The sequence below is a fragment of the Dama dama genome, chromosome 13 (assembly GCF_033118175.1).
Source record: "Dama dama isolate Ldn47 chromosome 13, ASM3311817v1, whole genome shotgun sequence".
In the NCBI taxonomy this organism is placed as follows: Eukaryota; Metazoa; Chordata; class Mammalia; order Artiodactyla; family Cervidae; genus Dama; species Dama dama.
In genome coordinates this window covers 20,885,983-20,908,531 of record NC_083693.1, presented here as the reverse complement: position 1 = coordinate 20,908,531, position 22,549 = coordinate 20,885,983, and positions in this window count along the sequence as shown.

Here is a 22,549-nt window from a genome sequence, read left to right as displayed (position 1 = left end):
AAACCAAAATAAAGGAACAGAACTAATATTTAGCACTATAATACAAGAATATATTTAAAACAATGATCAGAGGAAAATTCACAATATTAAACCAATTCATTAGAAAAATAAAAGACTGAAAATAAATTAATTAAATTCTCAGCTCAAAAGCTAGAACAACAAGATAAAAATATATAGAAGAAAGGAAATAATAAATGTGAAGAACAAATCAATAACAAATAGAAAAGCAATAGATATAATTAATAAATCTACATTCTTGTTTTGTTAAAAAAATTAACAAAATAGACAAATCATTAAGTTTATCACCAGAAAAGGGAGCTACAAAATAAGGAATAACAGCAAGAAAATAACAACTGGAATGGAATACAACTTAAAAATCATGAGACTACCTTGTAATATTACCTTGTAATATACAAGCAACTAATACAAATAACTACAGACCGGGGTTCAGTCACTAGGTCAGGAAGATCTCCTGGAGAAAGGAAAGGCTACCCACTCCAGTATTCTTGCTGGGAGAATCCTATGGACTGAGGAGGCTGGTGGGCTATAATCCAGGGGGTCACAAAGAGTTGGGCATGACTGAGCAACTAAGCATGATGGAAATATAGGGAAAAAAATCATTTTTTAAGAAAATACATTTGACTGAAATTGGCCCCATTGCAAACAGAAAACTTAAGTAGACCAAATTCCAGTGAAAGAGGAGCAAAAGCTATTAAGGAAATGTGCCACCAAATGCACTAGGCCCAGATAGCTTCATAGGGTTTCTAGTGTATCTTCAAAGACCAGAGAGTAACTCTTTAAATCATTTCAGAACACTGAAAAGGAAGAGAAACATCCTAATTTTTTTTTTCTACAACAAGTCTAACACTGATATTTAGACCTCATAAATGCAACACAAAATAGAAAACCAAGATCTGTATTTCCTATATATCAAAGCAAAAACATGCATTAAATATTGGTATACAGAATACAGTGCTACATTAAGAAACTAATACATTCTGATCAAATGAAATTTATTCTAGGGACTGGTCAGCTCTCCCACCAGCTGCTCAAGGACATATGATGCTCTTCATGCTACTTGCTGGGTCTCCCTGCTTGCCTCCCACTTCACACTTGTTTACCTTAGTTTTCAGTCTCTCTGGCCATGAGTCCCTCTTGAGGGTGACATCATTTACTGGTCCTCACAGGGAAAAATTGGGTAATTAAAGTGCTTTGAGCGAGATCCAGGTTGAAGTGGACTCAATTTGATATTTCACTCTCAGAATGGAAATTAAAATGAAATTCCAAATTGTATTTGAAACAGTTCACTCTGCAGAGCTGCAAAATCTTGAGTGCCCTGGAATGATTGGTTAATATGATCATTTCACACTGTATATTCAGAACTGAGAATTTGATGTGGAGATAGACAAATACTTCAGACAAGACTCTGGAAAAATTCCTATGGCAGTTATTTTCCACACACTCTATTGTGAAAGCCTTCACTCTTCTCCTAACTATTATTTCTCAGAAACAATTTTTGATGTTGTTTTAGAAAGGGCTTTCTTGGCGGCTCAGATGGTAAAGAATCTGCCTGCGATGCAGGAGACTTGGGTTTGATCCCTGGATCAGGAAGATAGACTGGAGAAGAGAATGGCTACTCACTCCAGCATTCTTGGGTAGAGAATTCCAAGGACAGAGGAGCCTGGTAGACTGCAGTCCTTGTTGTTGCTAAGAGTCATCCACAGCTGAGCAACTAACACATTAGAAAGATGCATCCGAGATGATTTAAACATAAAATGACTTCTTATTAGTTAATGGCGAGTTCTTCTTTTATACCATTTTTCTGATAATCATGTTTAATTTAAATGGCTTAATTACTAGGCCAGTTCCATTGTTTCCCTTGATTATTTTCAAACTTCTATTTTAATTGTCCTATTTTTCCCTAAATTTCAAAATGGTGTTAAATTTTGTAATAATAATTATATGATAATATACATTATTATTTTTAACAAAAAAGAACACTCTTTAAATTTATAATTCTTCTTTAGGTTTCCTAGTTCTCCACTGAGAAGGTAACATTTGATTAAAAGGCCCAGATTTTGTGATGGGATGATTTCCAGGAGAGGAGCAAAAATGTTCCTCTTTATTTATAGCAGGTCTGAAGTGAGAATTTTTTTGAGAATTTCTTGCCAGGAAAATCTTTGTTTCCCTAAGGAATCCAGTGTGCTTTTTTTCATGCTTATGGTGAGAGCTATGTAAATTACTGAGTCGCACATTTTTCCTTCATTCCTGAGAAAATCAGACTCTTACTTGATATTTATTTATGGCAGAAAAATATTAGTTTATAGGAAGGGAATAGTTCTTTCTCTTTATTTATGGTCTCATTTTACCTATAGTATTTTATTGAATATATGTTTTACTATAAGTTGTCTCATATTTTTTGGAACTACAGTGAAGAAGTTAAGAAATTATATTTAAAATTAAGATATTAATATTCTATTGTCCCTTAGAGTTTGCAAAGTATAGGAGAATACTTTCTGTCAGATTCATCTATTCTTTTTCTATATCTTGTGCAGTTTTACAGACTTTCATGCATGCGTTTTATGCTTAATATGATCTGGAAAAGCAATATCTTCCTCAATCATGATCTTACACTTGAGTTGGAGAAAGACAATGAGGTGGTAAGACTTCAAAGAGGATGGGTGTCCAGGACCACAGAAGAAGTGGCCCTGAAGGAATAATTTCCACTTTCTCTTTAAAAACTTTAACAAGGTGTTGGCAATAACAGTTGTGGAGACCCCAAGGTCTTCTGAGACCCTGGGATCATCTTTTACTGCTGAAATAGCCTACATAACAAATAGTTCCACATCTTTGATTGTAGAAATCATGTAGTGTGTGGAGCGTACCACAGAATCTGCACAGCCAAATGAGATATGATGCCCGTGGGTATGGCTGTGTGACCTACAGCGGGAAGAAACAAGAGAACTTCTCGAGTGCTCCAGTTAATTCCCCAACAGTGATGAGCAGAGAGACCCAGGGTACCAGTGCAAGCAAGGGAGTTTGGAGCATGAGACAACTTCTTTTCCTTTGAAATATTAAAAAGAGCAACCAGTATCCTTAGTAGCATCTACTGGGTGTGGAATGTTCAGAAATCTGGGGAGGAAGAGGGGTGGTAAGGGTATAGTCTTGACTGTTACCACTAAAATCTTTGTCTCATGTGTATCCTTAGCAATAAATGCAATAAATGTCGGGCCTACTAAATTAAATTGGAAGACAGTTGTTCCTTGGAAGGAAAGCTATGACAAACCTAGACAGTGTATTAAAAAGCAGAGATATTACTTTGCCAGCAAAGGTCGCATAGTAAAAGTTATGTTCTTTCCAGTAGTCATGTGTGGATAGGAGAGTTGGATCATAAAGAAGGCTGAGCACTGAAGAAGATGCTTTTGAATTGCAGTGCTGAAGAAGACTCTTGAGAGTCCCTTGGACAGCAAGGCAATCAAACCAGTTAATCCTAAAGGAAACCAACCCTGAATATTCATTGAAAGGACGGATGCTGAAGCTGAAACTCCAATACTTTGGCTACCTGATGTGAAGAGCTGACTCATTGGAAAAGACCCTGATGCTGGGAAAGATTGAAGGCCAAAGGAGAAGGGGGCAGCAAAGGATGAGATAGCATCACTGACTCAGTGGACATGAATTTGAGCAAATGCCAGGAGATGGTGAAGGACAGCAGACCTGGCGTGCTGCAGTCCATGGGGTTGCAAAGAGTCAGATGCAACTTAACAGCTGGACAACAACAAACTGAATGGGAAGGGCCAAAGATAAAAGAAAACACGGGGAAATTATCATTGATCAATCTTTTAAGACACTTCATCACAAAGTTATTTGAGCAGAAGATATCACTGGTCATTTTTGTAAGAACTAATATATCTTTTTAAGACCAGATCTAAAAATCTTTAATGATGTTAATCAAGAGTATTTCACATGTCTGTTTGTTTTCTGGTGATTTTTAATGCATTGCATTTTTTAGCACCTACTAGATCCCTAGAACTCTACTAGGTGCTAGGACACACAAATACCAGAGATAGTGTTTTCACTCTCCGGAAAAAAAGAGAGTGACTCTCTCTTATTTGACTCCCTCTTCCATAGGCAAGTCAGATAATTGTACAAAATCACTGTTTGCTTATGTGAAAACTATTAAAAAGGAAGTGCTTTCATAGTGAATTCTCTCAGTCGTGTTGGGCTCTTTGAGACCCCATGGACTGTAGCCTGCCAGGCTCCTCTGTCCATGGAATTCTCCAGGCAAGAGTACTGGAATAGGTTGCCATTCCCTTCTCCAAGGGATCTCCTTGGCCCAGAGATTGAACCCAGGTCTCCCGCACTGCAGGCAGAAGCTTTTTACCATCTGAGCTACCAGGGAAGCCTTTATATTGCTATGGAATTAAATATTTTTCAAGTATAATATTGCAAAATCATTGTCAAATGATACCTTAAAACTAAATATTAGTTTCATTAAAATCAAAGGGGAAAATTTTACTTTAAATATCACCATTGCATGTCAGAAATCATAGACACATCATGGTTTCTATTCCTCATCCTTTAAAACTTGCAAGTTCAATGATACATCAATGAAGAAAATATTACTCTATCAGTTTATCTCTTTTCACATAAAAATTACACACAGACACAGCACATAGACATAGGCATTCTTAAACAGTCTTCACTTTACCTCGGAATTCTAACCCACTAGGATGTGTTGTCCTGGAGTTCTCTTCATCAGATTTTCATGGGCTTCCTAAGAGGAACAGTGGAAAAAAAGACTAAAACAGGGAGCTGGCCCTTAGCACTGAGGCTCCAAGGCCAGGTGTGATATTCAGTACTCCAAGCCAAGAGGAGGGCCTGGGTGTACCCGTACACTTGCCCTGAAGGTATCTGGGTTCCATCATGGAATCCTGCCTGATGGTAGGAGGGGAACTTCTGAGTGGATATTGAGAGGCTTAACTTTTCACCCATCTTCTGGTCCAGAGGGAGGCTGAAGCCCAGGGTCCAAAGACCATCAGAAACATACAACATTACTTTATTAACTTGTCACAGCTAAAAAGAAACACTGGAGAAAATCATGCAGTTTTTCAGGGAAATAGATTTGGGAAAAATGATAGAAGATGGGCACTTTAAAGAAGATTTAAGAAAGCCGGAACCTTTTCTGAATTGTATGTTGTCAGGAAGAGGGGGCGATTTAGCGACTGGCCATACTAATTTTTATCCAGAGGATCATAAAGGGAGGTGTTGTTGTTGCTAAATAGGCAGTAGGGAGGGAATATTTGGTCATTTTTGTGGAGGTGCAGAGGTCTTTTTATGTCTTCTTTGAGATGTAATTACAGAGCGGTCTTGTATTTGTCTTCTGTTATCACTGTCAAGGAGTCTGATTGTTGCTATTCTGTGAGGTTGTTTGTGTTAAGTGGGCAACACCAGTCTAGCTAGTGGTTGCTAGTGGCTAACTGTTAGAAGGCTCAATAAGCAACCCAGAGAGTGAGTTTAACTTCAAAGCACTGTCACATTCAGAACATTCAAGGAGTGAACAAGGCTACTCTTTGGCCATCTTGTGTTTGGACAGGCAAGCAGGGAGGTTGCCCTCAGTTATTCTGATGGACATACAGCAAATGATGTCATCAGTAGGGCACTGGACGTACCTCATTCATTCATTCAAATATTTTTATCAAGCTTCCTGATGAAATTGGTGATGTTAGGCAGTAAACCTCAGGAGTAATGGTAAACAAAAGCAGTGGTTACAGAGACCTGAAGTCAGAAGGCTTCTTTGGAAAGACTAGAGATCTCTTCAGGAAAATTAGAGATACCAAGAAAACATTTCATGCAAAGGTGGGCACAATAAAGGACAGAAATGGTATGGACCTAACAGAAGCAAAAGATATTAAGAAGAGGTAACAAGAATACACAGAATTATACTATATAAAAAAGATCTTCATGACCCAGATAACCATGATGGTATGATCACTCACCTAGAGCCAGACATCCTGGAATGCAAAGTCAAGTGGGCCTTAGGAAGAATCACTACGAATAAAGCTAGTGGAGGTGATGGGATTCCAGTTGAGCTATTTCAAATCCTAAAAGATGATGCTGTGAAAGTGCTGCACTCAGTATGCCAGCAAATTTGGAAAACTCAGCAGTGGTCAAGGACTGGAAAAGGTCAGTTGTCATTCCAATCCCAAAGAAAGGCAATGCCAAAGAATGCTCAAACTACAACACATTTGCACTCATCTCACATGCTAGCAAAGTAATGCTTAAAATTCTCCAAGCCAGGCTTCAGCAGTATGTGAACTGTGAACTTCCAGATGTGCAAGCTGGATTTAGAAAAGTCAGAGGAACCAGAGATCAAATTGCCAACATCTATTGGATCATCGAAAAAGCAGGAGAGTTCCAGAAAAAACATCTACTTCTGCTTTATTGACTATGCCAAAACCTTTGACTGTGTGGATCACAACAAACTGTGGAAAATTCTTAAAGAGATGGGAATACCAGACCACCTGACCTGCCTTCTGAGAAATCTATATGCAGGTCAGGAAGCAACAGTTAGAACTGGACATGGAACAACAGACTGGTTCCAAACAGGAAAAGGAGTACACCAAGGATGTATATTGTCACCCTGCTTATTTAACTTATATACAGAGTACATCATGAGAAATGTTGGGCTGGATGAAGCACAAGCTGGAATCAAGATTGCCAGGAGAAATATCAATAACTTCAGATATGCAGATGACACCACCCTTATGGCAGAAAGCGAAGAAGAACTAAAGAGCCTCTTGATGAAAGTGAAAGAGGAGAGTGAAAAAGTTGGCTTAAAACTCAACATTCAGAAAACTAAGATCATGGCATCTGGTCCTATCACTTCGTGGGAAATAGATGGGAAACAGTGGAAACAGTGACAGACTTTATTTTTTGGGCTCCAAAATCACTGCAGATGGTGACTGCAGCCATGAAATTAAAAGACGCTTACTGCTTGGGAGAAAAGCTATGACCAACCCAAACAGCATATTAGAAAGCAGAGACATTACATTGCCAACAAAGTTTCATCTAGTCAAAGCTATGATTTTTCCAGTAGTCATGTATGGATGGGAGAGTTGGACTGTAAAGAAAGCTGAGTGCCAAGGAGTTGATGCTTTTGAACTGTGGTGTTGGAGAAGACTCTTAAGAGTCCCTTGGACAGCAAGGATATCCAACCGGTCCATCCTAAAGGAAATAAGTCCTGAATATCCATTGGAAGGACTGATGCTGAAGCTGAAACTCCAATATTTTGGCCACCTGATGCAAAGAACTGACTCATTTGGAAAGACCCTGACGCTGGGAAGAGATTGAGGGCAGGAGGCAAAGGGGACGACAGAGGATGAGATAGTTGGATGGCATCACCAACTCAATGGACATGAGTTTGAGTAAACTCTCGGAATTGGTGATGGACAGGGAGGCCTGGCATTTTGCAGTCCATGGAGTAGCAAAGAGTCAGACAGGACTGAGCAACTGAACTGAAGTCAGAAACTAGAGAGTATATGAGCACAAACAAAGGGATGTGTCAGACACCCAGGATGAGGGATGTGAGCTACTTACAACATCACGTGGAGCTTGGAGTCCTGTGTGATCTTATCACTATAGTAGTTACACACTTTGGGAGTCTTTCCAGTTGGGAAGGCCTGGGCTGTGATCCTGATTAACTGGTAGAAAAAGACTCATGGTGATGGGTTCAGAGAGCTTTGGGAAACTGGAATGGACAAGGAAGAAAAATTATGAATGACAGGACAGGGCACCTCAAAGCAAAGGGTCACATAAAGAGAGAAAAAAACTGAATGGAATCAGAGACTATGAAAAAGACAGACACCTCCCTCATCTAATCTTCACTCACATTTGATGATGCTGCATATTCACCAAAAATGATAGCTAGTTTAATAACTGTTTTAGTTAGGAAAAAATATTAACATTTTATGGAACAAGAGAATCCTGAATCAGCCCATAGCACTGTCATGATAACTTGAGCAAAGCAAGTATTGACGATTTCAAAATGGCCATAACCATGTCTTCATTAGATCTACTAAGTATGTAGAATGTCTATGAAGTGCTCCTTTAAAAAAAAATTAAAAAGCTGAAGTTCTTTGGCAGGAAAGTAATCGTGAAGTTTTAAAGTAAATTAAACGGCTCTCTTTGCATTGAAATGTAAAGCTCCCATTTCCTCTCTTTAAATGTTTAAAGGATTTTTTGTCAGTTTCAGCATGAAGAAACATTAAAATTCATCTCAGCCAAAACCCATAGTGGATAAAAAAAGATGTTAAATATCAGCAAATGGATCTGATAATCTGCAGAGTATTTCTGCTGTCAAAGAAGGACCGTGGGATAAAAAACACATGTTCCAGATTTGACATCCCTTGGCATCTTGTAAATAGCCTCCACGAATCCATACCTTAAAACTGCCAACACCAGCAAAATTGTACCCAAGTTTCTAGTAAGTTAAGCAAGCAAAGCAGAGAGAGGAAATGTGGCTAGATTGCATATAAAAACCCAAGGACCCCGAAAACTGACCTCAAACTCATTTTACCAAAATATTTGCACTTTTGCAGTGTTGTCCATTTATTTATAATTCAAAGAATATTTTGTGGTATGTATGTATGAGTAAATAAGAATATACAGAATGCATATATTAGGAGGAACAGGGCAGGATGAAGGGTTAAATGTGAAGAATTTTCCTTGTTAAAAAAAAAATAGCATTGCTGAATGATACAAAATAGATGTTTTTCACTATTAAAATTTCTGCCTGAAGAGAATGTCTAAGTGATACTTTGGCCTGAATTTCTAACATGTTAATACCACCTTCCTAGATAGGAGAAACAATGAATTTATCAGTTTGTTGCCACATTCAGAACTCAAAAAGATGAATTTACCTTGATTTGTCAAGGCTATGGTTTTACCAGTGATCATGTATGGATGTGAGAGTTGGACTGTGAAGAAAGCTGATCACCAAAAAATTGATGGTTTTTGAACTGTGGTATTGGAGAAGACTCTTGAGAGTCCCTTGGACTGCAAGGAGATCCAACCAGTCCATCCTAAAGGAGATAAGTCCTGGGTGTTCATTGGAAGGACTGATGTTGAAGCTGAAGCTCCAATACTTTGGCCACCTCATGCGAAGAGTTCACTGATTGGAAAAGACCCTGATGCTGGGAGGGATTGGGGGCAGGAGGAGAAGGGGACGACAGAGGATGAGATAGCTGGATGGCATCACCGACTCAATGGACATGAGCTTGGGTAAACTCCGGGAGTTTGTGATGGACAGGGAGGCCTGGCATGCTGCGATTCATGGGGTCGCAAAGAGTCGGACACGACTGAGCGACTGAACTGAACTGGACCGAACTGAACTGAACTGAACCTGGATTTGGGAAGTGCTTTCTCCCTTCTGTGCAAATCACTAACAAGGAGTCTTCCTCTAGAGACGAAGAGAGGGCCTATGACGCATCCTGTCGAGTGATGCTTTAGGTGACTAATGCTGTTCCCAAAACTTGCTTTCAGTGGCTTGCTGCTCAAAAGCCAATAATTCGAGAGTGAAGTGTCAGTAGAAAGGAAAGGTGCTTTAATCGGAAAAGCCAGCAATCTGAGGAGAAGGCGGACTCGTGTCCAGAGACCAGCTCTCAAGATTCTGCTTAGCCATGACAGTTTTTAAGAGAAAAGTGAGGAAGAATCTCAGTGACTCAGCAAGGCAGGAGGTTGGGTCTGCTTCATTTTCTATTGCTTGCACACTGGCTGACTCTCTCTTTAAATGGTATCTCATCCATGTGGTCTGCTTACAGGAATGCCAAGGGAACTGTTAGAGGTAGAGAGCCTGTCATTCTTTACCTACTTAATTATTTACTCTTCCTTTTATCTAAGCAATGAATCCACAGGTTAATTAGGTTCTTTCAAAGTTAAAGGGGAACAGAAATAGGCAAATGAGAAGAGGCTACAGAGTTGCTACATCCTGAGAGATCTAGTTGATTGTTTCCCCTAAAATACAAAAGTTTTGAAAAGTTTGTTTCATCAACCCTTTCTGAGTAATATTCACTCATTTTTCTAAATTATCAACCAAGGAAACTGGCATTTAGAACTTATTAGCATATTATACACTGACATTACCTACAATGAGTTTGAAAGCCAAGTTTCTTGCCTCATTCCTGTTTGCCCATTTCTGTTCCCCATCAACCTTGGAAAAAACCTAATTATAAGATCACTAGGACATTTAACATAACTCCTGACTTCTGCTTTCCTGAATGCATACCATGCCTTGCCTAATTTGTTGATTTTTCCTCTAGATTAAAAGAAGTAAGAATGAAGAATTAAGTAGTTAAAGAATGACTAGGCCTTTACTCCGCAAAAGTCCCCTTAGCAATCCTACAGGCAGAACACACAGGTAAGATGACATCTGAAGAGAAAGTTAACCAGTCTGCAGGCAATGGAGAAGGATCTAGAACCCAGCCTCCTGTCTCACTGAGATTAACTGGGATTCTGTGAGATTTCCCCACCCCTACCACCACCTTTTGCCTTTAGAAACTCATGGCTAAGCAGAATATTTAGAGCTGGCTCAGGATGTGAGTCCACCTTCTCCCTGGCTTTTCTGATTAAATTGACTTTCCTTTCTACTGACACTTGCCTCTTGAATTATTGGCTTTCAAGCAGTGAGCAGCTGAACTCAAGTTTGGTAACAAATAGGTATTTTGGCAAAAAGGAGTCACCTTTTTTCTTGCTCTTTGAAACTTTATTAGAGTAAATTGTGTCTCCATACATGAAAAATGACAGTGGCCTTTATTCAGAATACACTGTGAGGGAGATAATTTAGAAACATTATTTTATGTAATTCTTAGGACAAGTCCAATTAGGAATTAGAGAAGAAATGGAAGTTTACAAAGTTGTTCACATCTCACTTAGCCAGGGAGGTGCAAAGCTTGATTTTGAACACTGATCTGCAAGATGCTAAAAACCCGTATTTTCCATCACTTCTCGCTGCCTTTTTGACAAATAGCTTAGTTGCCCTTGGTGTATGGATGACAAAGTTTCTGGGGATTTCAGCTTGAACACATCTGCTTCTCTGACCCTTCTCTGACCTTTCCATCTTCTGACAAAACATACTTAGAAATAATATTCCACTGCCGCTTCCGGTAAACACAAATAAACATGTAAAGTTCATGAATAGCCTGATAATAACGTCACTTTCCAGCTTGCATTTTCTGTTAATACATATAGATCCCAATTTTTTTTCAGTGATTGTTTATGATGACACTATCCTATAATTTATTAAATATTCGATAAGCATTTAGACTATTTTCCATTTCTTTTGCAAACAATTCTGCAATAAATACAAGCATTATTTTGTGGATTTGCACAGATATTTCTGATTCCTAGCCTTCATAATTTTGGACATGTGAGCCCACATATTTTAAAATTTGAAAAATTGCTAAATGGCCCTTTAAAAAGTCAAAAAGACTTTCTAAAAAATTATTTTTAAACTGAAAGCAGGTTTATTGAGAGAGATACACATTCCATAGGCAGAATTTGGTCCAGTTTGAAGAGCAAGAGTGGCCCCAGAACATGGGGTCATCTCAGAGAGAGTGGATAAAAATCAAAACCCCTGCTATTCCCATCAGTGCTGTTGACGACAATCTACTTTCCAGTCCACTGGCCAATCTGGTTATTATTGAACTTTAACCAACGTCGTAGGGAAAAAAATGTGAGTATGCTTTTATTTTATTTCTGATTGTTTTAGTGCTATTTCATAGATTTTATTTGTTGGTTTGTTTTACTACTTATACACTTTTTTGAGAATTGCTTATATTGTTTACTCAAATTTTCTTTTATTGATTTTAGGAACTAATTATATGATATGGATATTAATATTTCATTAATCAATTTTTGTCATTAAGCTCTTTTTAAATGCTTTTTGCTATATATTTAGATGAAAAGTGCACAGTCAAATTATAGATGCTTCCAAGCACTTGACCTATGAACTTTGTTTTTATTATTTCCTATTTTGCATGAATGAGGAAACTGAAGAACACAGAGACACCCAGTAGGCAAGTTGCCAGGATAGGAACTCAAGAAGTTTGACCCAGGGCTGCTAGAGCATATGGCCTTTTCTGCTGATTTGTCTCCCCTTAAATGCTTCTGAATTGAAGACGTATTCAAAATAGGTCAGTAGAATTATTAAGCTCTTCAACTTTACAGAGTAAGAGAGAAGGCTTTGAGATGCTTGTCTCATGTGCCACAAAAGGTTTGGACTAATAGTTGTAGAGTTTGTTGCCTTTGACTTTAGTTCTGGGTTGGCCTTCCCATGACAATGGCTAAATAACCAAAGCAGGCATGGATGAGTGAGTCAAATGATGCCTTGGGAATATAAACTTATAATTGGCACTATATTTCAAGATTTTGTTGTTGACAGTGTTTAGTTGCTAAGTTGTGTCTGACTCTTTTGTGACCCCGTGGATGATAGCCTGCCAGGCTCTTCTGTCGGTGAGATTCCCCAGGCAAGAACACTGGAGTGAGTTGCTATTTCCGTTTCCAGAGGCTTTTCTTGACCCAGGGATTGAATCCACATCTCCTGCATTGGCAGGCTGATTCGTTACCCCTGAGCCACCAGGGAAGCTTAAACACAGACAAACACACTGTCCCATGCAATTGCAAACCTTGCTTTGAACAGTTAGCAAGGGAGAACATGGCTAGGTGGAAACTCAAAGCAGAAACTTCGGGAGCAGAAGGCCCAGGCAGCTGTAGGTCAGATGAGACTGCTCTAAACTGAGATGGGATTGGGCTGTCTCACTGCAGCCTGTGGAGCTGGCAGGCCTGTGCAAACAGTTTTGCTTGCTCTGGGAGCATTTTTTCAATGGTGCCAGAAGGAGCTTCCTGACTTGTACCCTGGGGGTTCCTTGGGCTTCTTGTCCACCCTTGATATCTTCCTTTGATCTCTGAGGCTACTGACCTTTCTGCTCAGGTGGCGGCCTCTTGCAGTTCTTCCTCTTTGTCCTTTTCATTCAAGATTCATCCCGTCTGTTCCAGTCACCCTCCAGCACCTCCCAGATGATGATTCTTTGCTGTGGCAATGTCCCCAAGCACAGTTCAGGGGTTCCTGCCAGCCTGAGCTCCTCAACTGTGCCCTGAGTGATGTTCCTACATCATTTTTCATAGGTCACTGACTCCTTCCTACCTCTTGAGTTCCTCTTTGGAGATATCCCCTGAGAATTGCCGCCCTTCATTCCCTATCCACCTCCTCAATTACACACAAGCCTCTGGTTAGCAGCGAACAGTGGCTTTCTTTCTCCATCAATTCCTGAGGCCCCAAATATTTTCCTATCGTGTATGATTTCATCAAAACATACCTACCTGCTACATCTAATCAGCACATCTACACAAATATGATAATTGGAGACAATGACTTACTGCTCTTCTGTCCTCCAAAGGATCAGATAGCAAGTCTGCAGGACCATTCATTAGATAATGCCTTAGCCTCCCCAAAAGGACTCCAGTGATGACCATTCCACTTTCACCGCAGGTGGGCCTTTCAGTGTCCATTAAGTGACATTGGATAGGCAAGCCTCTCTTCTCACTCTGCTTGGGATTGTGTGTATGTGTTAATCGCACAGTTGTGTCTGACTCTTTGTGACCCCATGGACTGTAGCCAGCCAGGCTCCTCTGTCCATGGGATTTTCCAGGCAAGAGTACTGGAGTGGGTTGCCGGTTCTTCCTCCAGGGTATCTTCCCGCCCCAGGGATTGAACCTTGGTCTCCACATTGCAAGAAGATTCTTTACCATCTAAGCCACCAGGGAAGCCCTCTGTACGGGCCTAACATAATGTTTGTGTAGGTCAGAGATTTTTTTTTAAATCTCTTTTCATTTCACAAATGAGAACTGCTCTTCTTTTTTTGTGTTCAGTGTGTCTACGCCAGAAAAATGTCCATACTTTCCGGCTCTGCAAAGCTTGTTACACAACTCCCCGACACAAAATTTGATATGTGAAAATTGGTTCTTTTAAAATTTTATTTGTGTTTTTCTGGCAGGCTTTGGGAAAGGCCCGTTTCCTGGCACTCAAAGTCGCTAGTCTTGGCGTGAATAGCTCCCGACAATTCCCAGCATATGGTAAGAGAAGATGCTTCTGCCCACCCATCAGGTAAGTGCCATCTTTCTGACTGCTGCAGTGATAGATGTCATGCTTGGAGAGCAATGACTGCTGGGAAAAGTGCCAGGCAGCCAACTGGCCAAGGCTAGTGAGCTGGTCAGCATGTACCAGGCCTCTGGGTGAGGCAGCCCTGCCCATTCCCAAGCACACTGAGGCCTTTATGCTGGAAAAATGTACTCAGCTGAGTCCTGAATATGGCTAAGGAGCTAAATATTATTATTTGTTTTGCTAATGTAGCCACAGCATTTTCCAACAAGAATGGTAGTATTTCCAGCTAAATATACCTGCGGAGAGTGTTGATTCCACTTTCAGACAAGAGCTCCGTCATAGACCCTCTTCGGCATGAAGCAGACTTAGGTGTCTCAGAGCAGAGGGGCCTGACATCAAAGTTTTTGCTACTCAGTTTATCAAAGCATTTTACCTTCTGCACTGACTCTCAGGGCCACTCATGGGGTCATTTTCAGTCTTCTGGAAGCTACTCTGCTGCTTCACTAAAAATAACATGTATATACTCAATGTAGAAAAGTCAAATAACCCTCAAAGTGTGAAGAACAAAAATATTCAAATACCTCTTGTGCTCACGCTGTTGCTAAGTCGTGCCTGACTCTTTGTGAGTCCATGGACTGTAGCCCACCAGGCTCCTCTGTCCATGGAATTTTCTCGGCAAGAATACTGCAGCGGGGTGCAATTTCCTTCTCCAGGGGGTCTTCCTGACCCAGGACTCGAGCCTTCATCTCCTGCATCTCCTGCATTGGCAGTCAGGTTCTTCACCACTCAGTCGCCTGGGAAGCCCATCAAATACTTCTACCTAGAGACAATCACAGCTAATGTTTTGAGAAATAGGCTTACAGAAATCTCTCTATTCACATATATGATATTTTATGAATGAACTTATGCCATGTGCACTCATTCATAACTAGCATTTTTCAACCAATAATATATCATAAATATTATTTTTTAATTGTGGCGTCAGAGAGTATTGCATATGTGTGCAAATATTTACTTAAGCAGTCCCCTAGGGAGGACAAAATTTAGGTTCTTTCCAATTTTCTAATATTATAGCAGTGCTGCTGGGAATGTCTTTTTGGGCTTATGTAATTACTACTTGAGGAAAAAATTCCTAGAAACTGGATATTTGACAACGTGGTAGAAACACTTTGTCCTTTGATGCATTTCTAAACTTTCCAAAATAAATACTTTGTTACCTTATGTATTCTTAACAATACTGGGTTTTATAAGATGTTATAATATTTATGGATTAATTTTTATTTGCAATATGGGGAAAATAGCAGTGGTAATTTTTAGGTAACTGGAATAAAATGCATGCATACGAGATGGATTAGGAGTCCTTTGGAGGATATTTGATATCAAATGGGGCCATTGATAAGAAGCTGGCAGAAATCTCTGTTGAGAGCTTCAGGATCAGCCAGTTCAATCAGTGCTAATGTGCCCCAGCATCCAACCGTTTTGTCTTGTTTGGGGTTTATTCCCCCATTGTTTGCTCTTTTAAAACCTCTCATTCTTGTCTTATGGGGCTTCCCTGGTGGCTCAGCAGGTAAAGAATCTGCCTGCAATTCAGGAGATATAGGAGCCATGGGTTCCATCCCTGGGTGGGGGAGATCCCCTGGAGAGGGAAATGGCAATCCACTCCAGTCTTCTTGCCTGGATAATCCCATGGACAGAAGAGCCTGGTGGGGGTATAGTCCAAAGGGTCACAGAGTTGGAAACGATTGAGTACAAGCGCATTCTTGTCTTATACTCCTCTATTATTTCAGTAGATGGCTTCTCTTAAAACTTCACCAAGACAAAACAGAAACTACTAGAAAGGAAGTTTTCTTTGCCAGCAAATTTATATATATTTGTAGATTTATATATATTACATTTTTTAATTCTTTTATTGCATTGATGAGGACATGCAGAGCAATGGTGACTCATAGATGTAAACAGGGATGGTTTTAATATTCCACCAAAGTATAATGCTCACTTTAGTTTCCTCCTGGGAAAGTAGCCCTGTGGTTCCCACCAGGGCAATGCAGCCACTCCCCTGGAGACATTTGATAAAAGATCTGGAGAGTGCTGCTTTGGGAATCTAGTGTGTGGAGGGCAGTAACTGCTAAACATCTGTGGGCACAGTAAGACCCTCTAGAATAATTATCTGGCCCCAAATATCAGCTGTGCGAAGGTCAGGAATCCCTACCCCAGCCCACGGTACAGCTCAGTGTCTAGGAAAGAGAACTTGGGAGACAGACTGGCTAGATTTGAATTCTGGCTCTACCACTTACAAAGAGAGGGGTTTGATCAAATGAGGTTAGGATTCTTATGAAGCCTGAATTATGTGTACATGACCCATCATTGACTTTTTTGGAAATCATGCCACATACTAATGCTAATATAATTAGAAAACAGCTAACAAAGAGAAAGCAATAATTAAGGTGGAACCATTTGTTGTCCATCTGGCCATACTTGGGGAAACACTTTTGGAAGGAGTTTGAAATGGGCTTGTCCCACAGGCAAGAAATGAAGTAATGAAGAAAGAATTTGAGTCAGGCATGAAATAGTTAAATCGAACTTGGGTGGAGAACTTCTAGGTGTATACCTTCTGCACTCTTTTCTCTTTTGGACTTTAGTCAAATCCAAGGCAGATAATTAATCTTGTGATTCCACATTCTTGTGTCATGCTCCTATTAGCAACTCTGCCTCTGAAATGACAGAAGATTAAGCTCATTCTCTTGTTGGCCAAGATGAGCTGGCTTGGGATGAGAATAGCTACACCGACTTGGTGCATATCTTTCTCTCCCTGTACTTAATATAACCCAGGAGGGTTAGACTGATTCCTCCCAGAAGGGGACGAAAGAAGAGTGGCATCAGCATCTTCCATGATGTTTCATTTATTTCTCATTTCTCTTGCCTCCCTTGAGTTGTGTTCTGGAAGAATTCCCTTGCTTTTCTGCTCATCGAAAATTGTTCTTGAGTGGCGTCCAGTCTGTTTGTCCCATCCATCAAATTTCTCATTGTTTAGGCTTAATTTTTGCATTTTGACCATCATATTTTCCTTTTCAAGATCTTTATACATATAATATTGAAATATTTGTTGTTGTCCAGTTAAGGGATGTGTCCAACTCTTTGAGACCCCATGGACTGTAGCATGCCATGCCTCCCTGTCCCTGAGTATCTCCCAGAGTTTGATCAAGTTCATGTCCACTGAGTCAGTGATGCTATCTAACTCACTTATCCTTTCATCCTCTATTGATATACACAGCTAGATATAATTTAAAATCTTGAAATATATATATATTATATCCTAAGATGTGTGATATTGTTTGTTCTTTCACTAAAGATATTGAGTTATCTTTTAATCTTTTCCATATAATGGAGGTATAACTATGCGTGTATTGTGTATAGACACTCTGCACACTTAGTTCTTCTCATCTCCTTTCTTGATTGTTCCCATAGCCACCTGTACTGATCCCTTATTCTGTCTTTTGCCGACCTTCAGCTTCCAGAGTGGCTGGGATGATATTGTGCGTCAGTTGGATGTCACCAAACTGTTGGATGTGTCTGTGGTTTCTTGGTGCGCATGGGACAAAGCCCTGTTCTCCCCCGATGAAGACCATCAACTTCACCTGCCTTTGCCCCGTTCTGGATACTCCAGCCACAAGGGCTTTTCCTCAGCTTTTCAGATTCACTGAGCTCTTTTTAACGTCAAGGACTTTAAATATTCTCATCACTTCCTTTCCTGTTCTCAGCCTGGCTACTCCTCTTTCTTCTTCATGAGAAAGGAAGAAACATCCTTGAATCTTGAATCCTTGAATCGTTCTGTCATTAATATAATAATGAGAGATGATAGCATTAATTGTTGCTTAGTCACTAGGTCTCCTCCAATGCTTTTGTGATCCTCTGGACTATAACCCGCCAGGCTCCTCCATCCATGGGATTTCCCAGGAAAGAATACTGGAGTGAGTTGCCATTTCTTTCTCCAGGGGATCTTCCTGACCCAGGGATCAAACCCGCCTCTCCTGCTTGACAGGTGGATTCTTTACCATGGGGCTACCTGGGAAGCCCCAGTGATATAATTACCCTCTTTTTTTTTTTTTTTTTTTTGGCCTTCTTACAATAGAGTAAATGGAGAAAATTCTACAGAGTGAGTGATTATGTTTAATGTCCATCTTGTTCTTACAGGCAGTTCATTTAAGGTAGAACTGTGCTGACAAGGAGCTTTATCTTGAGCGCCTAACTCAGGCCTGACCCCTTAAATGCTGCAAAGACATCTGTGATAAATGCACGAATAAGCAAACAATCACATTGATGACTCCAGTTTCTACAGAATGGCTTCTTATACTGTGTCGAGTAGGTCTGCCTGCATCTGGCCAGCAAACCCAATCAAATTAATAAGGAAGAGTTCCGTTGTGCTCTTTGCCATCTTTGGGTGAGGGATCACTTCCGGAAACCCTGTTACCATGGCACACCACACTGCCGGCTTTGTCTGCAGGAGGCGGCGTGCGCAGGGACCTGGCAGGCAAGTTGTCCCCAGGTATCGGCACTTACTGCTGCCTTGGGGGCCGCAGGCAGCAGGAAAAAAGAAGTCTGTTCAAGTCAGGCCCCCTCTAGGCTGGGCCTGTCTGCAGATCTCATCAGCAGAGGCACCAATTAGTGCTCATTAGAAAGGTGTTTGGGGGTTTTAATTTATTTTGTTTTCCTGATGTGGATAGCAGGCCTGCAAAGTGTGGACTGCAAAAAAAAAAAAGCAATGTGTTCCAAGAAAAGACACAGTGCTGGGGAGACAGCTGCATTCCAGACCCCGCGAAGTGAGGCTACTGTGGGCCTTAATGAGGACTGGTTGCAGCAGACCCTCTCCGAAAAGGAAGGGGTTGTGCCTGCGAGTCCAGTGCCCTGTGGCTGAGCGCGTCATCCTGCCGAAGATCACTGTCACTTCATAGGGACGGGCCCTGGGGCCCCCACATCCCGCGCTAAGAAACAGCTGACAGTTGGCTGTAAAGCTGGGATGGCTACACATTGTTTAAATGGCTTATCCTTTAAGGATACCGTAGGAGGGAAGGGTCGGAGTGAGTTTCCTGAACTCGACTGCGTCTGTCTTATGGGTCTTGTGGGAAAGCAGGTGAGAAGCACTGTTCTGGAACAGTGAGCAATTGTTCTTTCTTTAATGCGTGCGTGTTCCCCTGCTTTTTCCATCTACACTCTTTCGCAGGGTAAGTGTTACTTTTCCTTGTGTAATTTCTATTTTGCCTGAAATAGCACAAAGAGGATATGGATTAGAAACAGAGGATATATTACTAAGAACCACTGAATTGTACATTCTGAAGGGAGGTGAATTATATCTCAATAAAACTGTTTAAGCAAACAAGGGGGAAGAAAAGGAGGATATCTAAGAACACGGGGTTTGGCGTCAGGTTACGCCTTAGCCCCGGCCATCTAATTGTTAGCTGGGTGACCTTGGGCTCATGATTAACCACCGTGAGCTTCAGCTTCCCTGAGAGGTAATAATACTTGCTCTGCTTATATCACATGATTGCTGTCATTACTGGGCTTCTCAGGTGACCCTAGCGGTAAAGAACCTGCCTGCCAATGCAGAAGACAAAAGAGTTGCAGGTACAATCCCTGGTTTGGGAAGACCCCCTGGAGGAGGGCATGGCAACCCACTCCAGTATTCTTACTTGGAAAATCCCATGGACAGAGGAGCCTGGTGGGCTATGGTCCACAGCCTCTCAAAGAGTCGAGACACAGGCTCAAAGAGACGGACAGTCTCAAAGAGTCAGACACGACTGAAGTGACTTGGCATGCACACACAAGAGACAGGATACTGAAATTACACTGAAATACAAATTATTGATGACTCAATGTGACTACCAGTGATGGTCAGGGGAGTCCCAATGCCCAGAAGAGGTCCTAGGTGCATCTGGGGAGAGGAAGGAAAAGAGGTAGCAGATATGGGAAAATAACCCCTGATAGAAAATCGAGCTATAGGACATGCACTGGCTAAGTGAGCAGTTTTGCCTCTGAAAGGTCCTTATTTAATTACTCAGTTTAAAATTACTATCTAAATTTGAATGATTGCATTTCTTCATTCATTTCTTCACTCACTTCATAGCAAGTTTTCCTAAACTGTGGTGTGGTGGTTGGTGATCTAGGAGATCTAGAAATAATGTAAACCAACCTTCTGACTTCAAGGGATTTGCTGTCTAATGGGGAAGAGAAGAGACACTAGAGAAATTAGTGTGATCCAACGTAGAGAGTAGCGACCTTTTACATTGTGGATTTCAAAGGACAGAGTTTCTAAATGATACCTTGGAGACAGGTCCAGTTTTGGCAAATGAGGATGGATGGTTAAGAGTTTTCCAGGTGGAGGGAAGAGCATGAGTAAGAGCTTGATGATCTGATTTTCAACTGGATACTCATACTGTCTGGTCAAAAAGTCTTCCCAACCTTTCTGAGGACCTTCTTCTCTAAGACCAGCCTGCACTGCATGCAAAGGGAAGGCGGATCCTTCTGGCCCCTCTGAGAGCAAGGCTGCCCCTGCTTCCCTCTTTTCACTAGTGAAGGGTGACTTAACTCCAGGTGTTTTCACTTCAGAGACTCCACTAGCCACCATACGCTCAGCACTTGGAAGGTAACAAATTTGCTATGTCACAATTGATAATCAACTCTAGTAAAAGAATGTCCAAATCAATTGAGCTTTAGCAAGGGCAAACCGGCTGGACGCAGGCGGACTCCCAGCTAGAGCTGGCTGGGCTTGATAAATTTGCCCTTATTATGGCTATTGATGTTTAAATTTCTTCAGGGATGTTGTTACATGGGTGCCTGGTGGTGACAGAGGTACGGTGACCTCCTTCGATCCTTAATCTACACCTGTTAGTTGGCTCCCTGGTTGCCTCTGAGTATACTCAGGCTTAAAGGTTAACAAAAGAAAAACAGGCCAAGTTTACGCGGCGGCAGCCACGGATCAATGCAAGTAAATAACCTTCTCAGTCTTATTTCCCCAAGCATTATTGATCCACGTTCTTTGTTCTTTGTCATGTTCCTGTCCTCTTTTCCCAGGGGACATTCAACGATCAGCTCGTATTGGACATGTTAACTGGCACATTATGACAGCTACCATTTTGTCACCCGATGTGGTCATACACACACGCACACACACACATATTTAATTTTACTTTGGTATAGGAAGATGGTCTACGAAGCCGTAGACTGGCAAGTGAATCTCTGACAAAAACCTCCTTTGCTCCAATTTCTTTTCTTTTTCTTCTGTAGCAAGCAGATGAATTCTGTGAACCTCTATTACATTAACAGGTTTATTTGCTGTTTTTTAATACCAATCAAAATGGGTATTAAGCTAATGATTTAAAAATAAAATCACCATCAGCTGAAGCTTAGGACGTATTCTAGGTGAGTTGTACATGTTCCATATCTGATCTCACTCCCACAGAAACTATGTTTCTTTAAAAATTGGGTCCTTTTTTTTTTAATTTCCCTGGTAGTTTTGAAAGGCTATTTGTCATCTTCCCTTCATTATCTCTGTGAAACTCTAGGGGATGTTATAGTGATATTTCTTGCCATCCTGAACTCCATCCTTTCTCCAGTAAGGGTCTGCTGGTACCCCAACCAGACTGGTGCTCAAAGTGATGAGTGTTAATTTGGACATGCTAGTTTTCTTACCAAATACATTGGTTCTTATTCATATGTGTCTGCTGTATGTATATCAATCCTAAAATAGAATTTCCACATAATTTCAAATATTCTATAAAAACAAGAACGCTGTTTTCTAAAACCCATTATATTTTAAGACACATTTGTCTAGTTCAGGGCTTCCCTTGTGGCTCAGCTGGTAAAGAATCCACCTGCAACACCAGAGACCTGGGTTCAATCCCTGGGTTGGGAAGATTCCCTGGAGAAGGGAAAGGCTACCCATTCCAGTATTCTGGCCTGGAGAATTCCATGGATTGTATAGTCCACGGGGTCTCAAAGAGTTGGGCACGACTGAACAATTTTCACTTTCTTTCTTGTCTAATTGAAAGGAAAGACCTTCTCTTTAAGTTACAGAATAAATAAAACTAGGTGAATGATAAAATCATGACAGTCAGTGTGTACCTTATTCTGTAGATCTCCTGAGTTGAGTTATATGATTTAATTCTGAAAAAAATACTTGAAAGAACTTAACAGTACTATAAGGTATTTTTGTGTTTGGCATCCTGGGAGGTAAGACCAATACTTTTAAGCTAAAAACATATTTAAATGAAAAAAATAGGACTCAGTGTCTGTAATTGTTGCCCTGAAACTGAACATTTATAATGCCAAACAAAATAGAGCCAATACTAGTTATTTTGCAAAGAAAAAATCCATTAACAACTAGTTGCTGCCAATATGTCC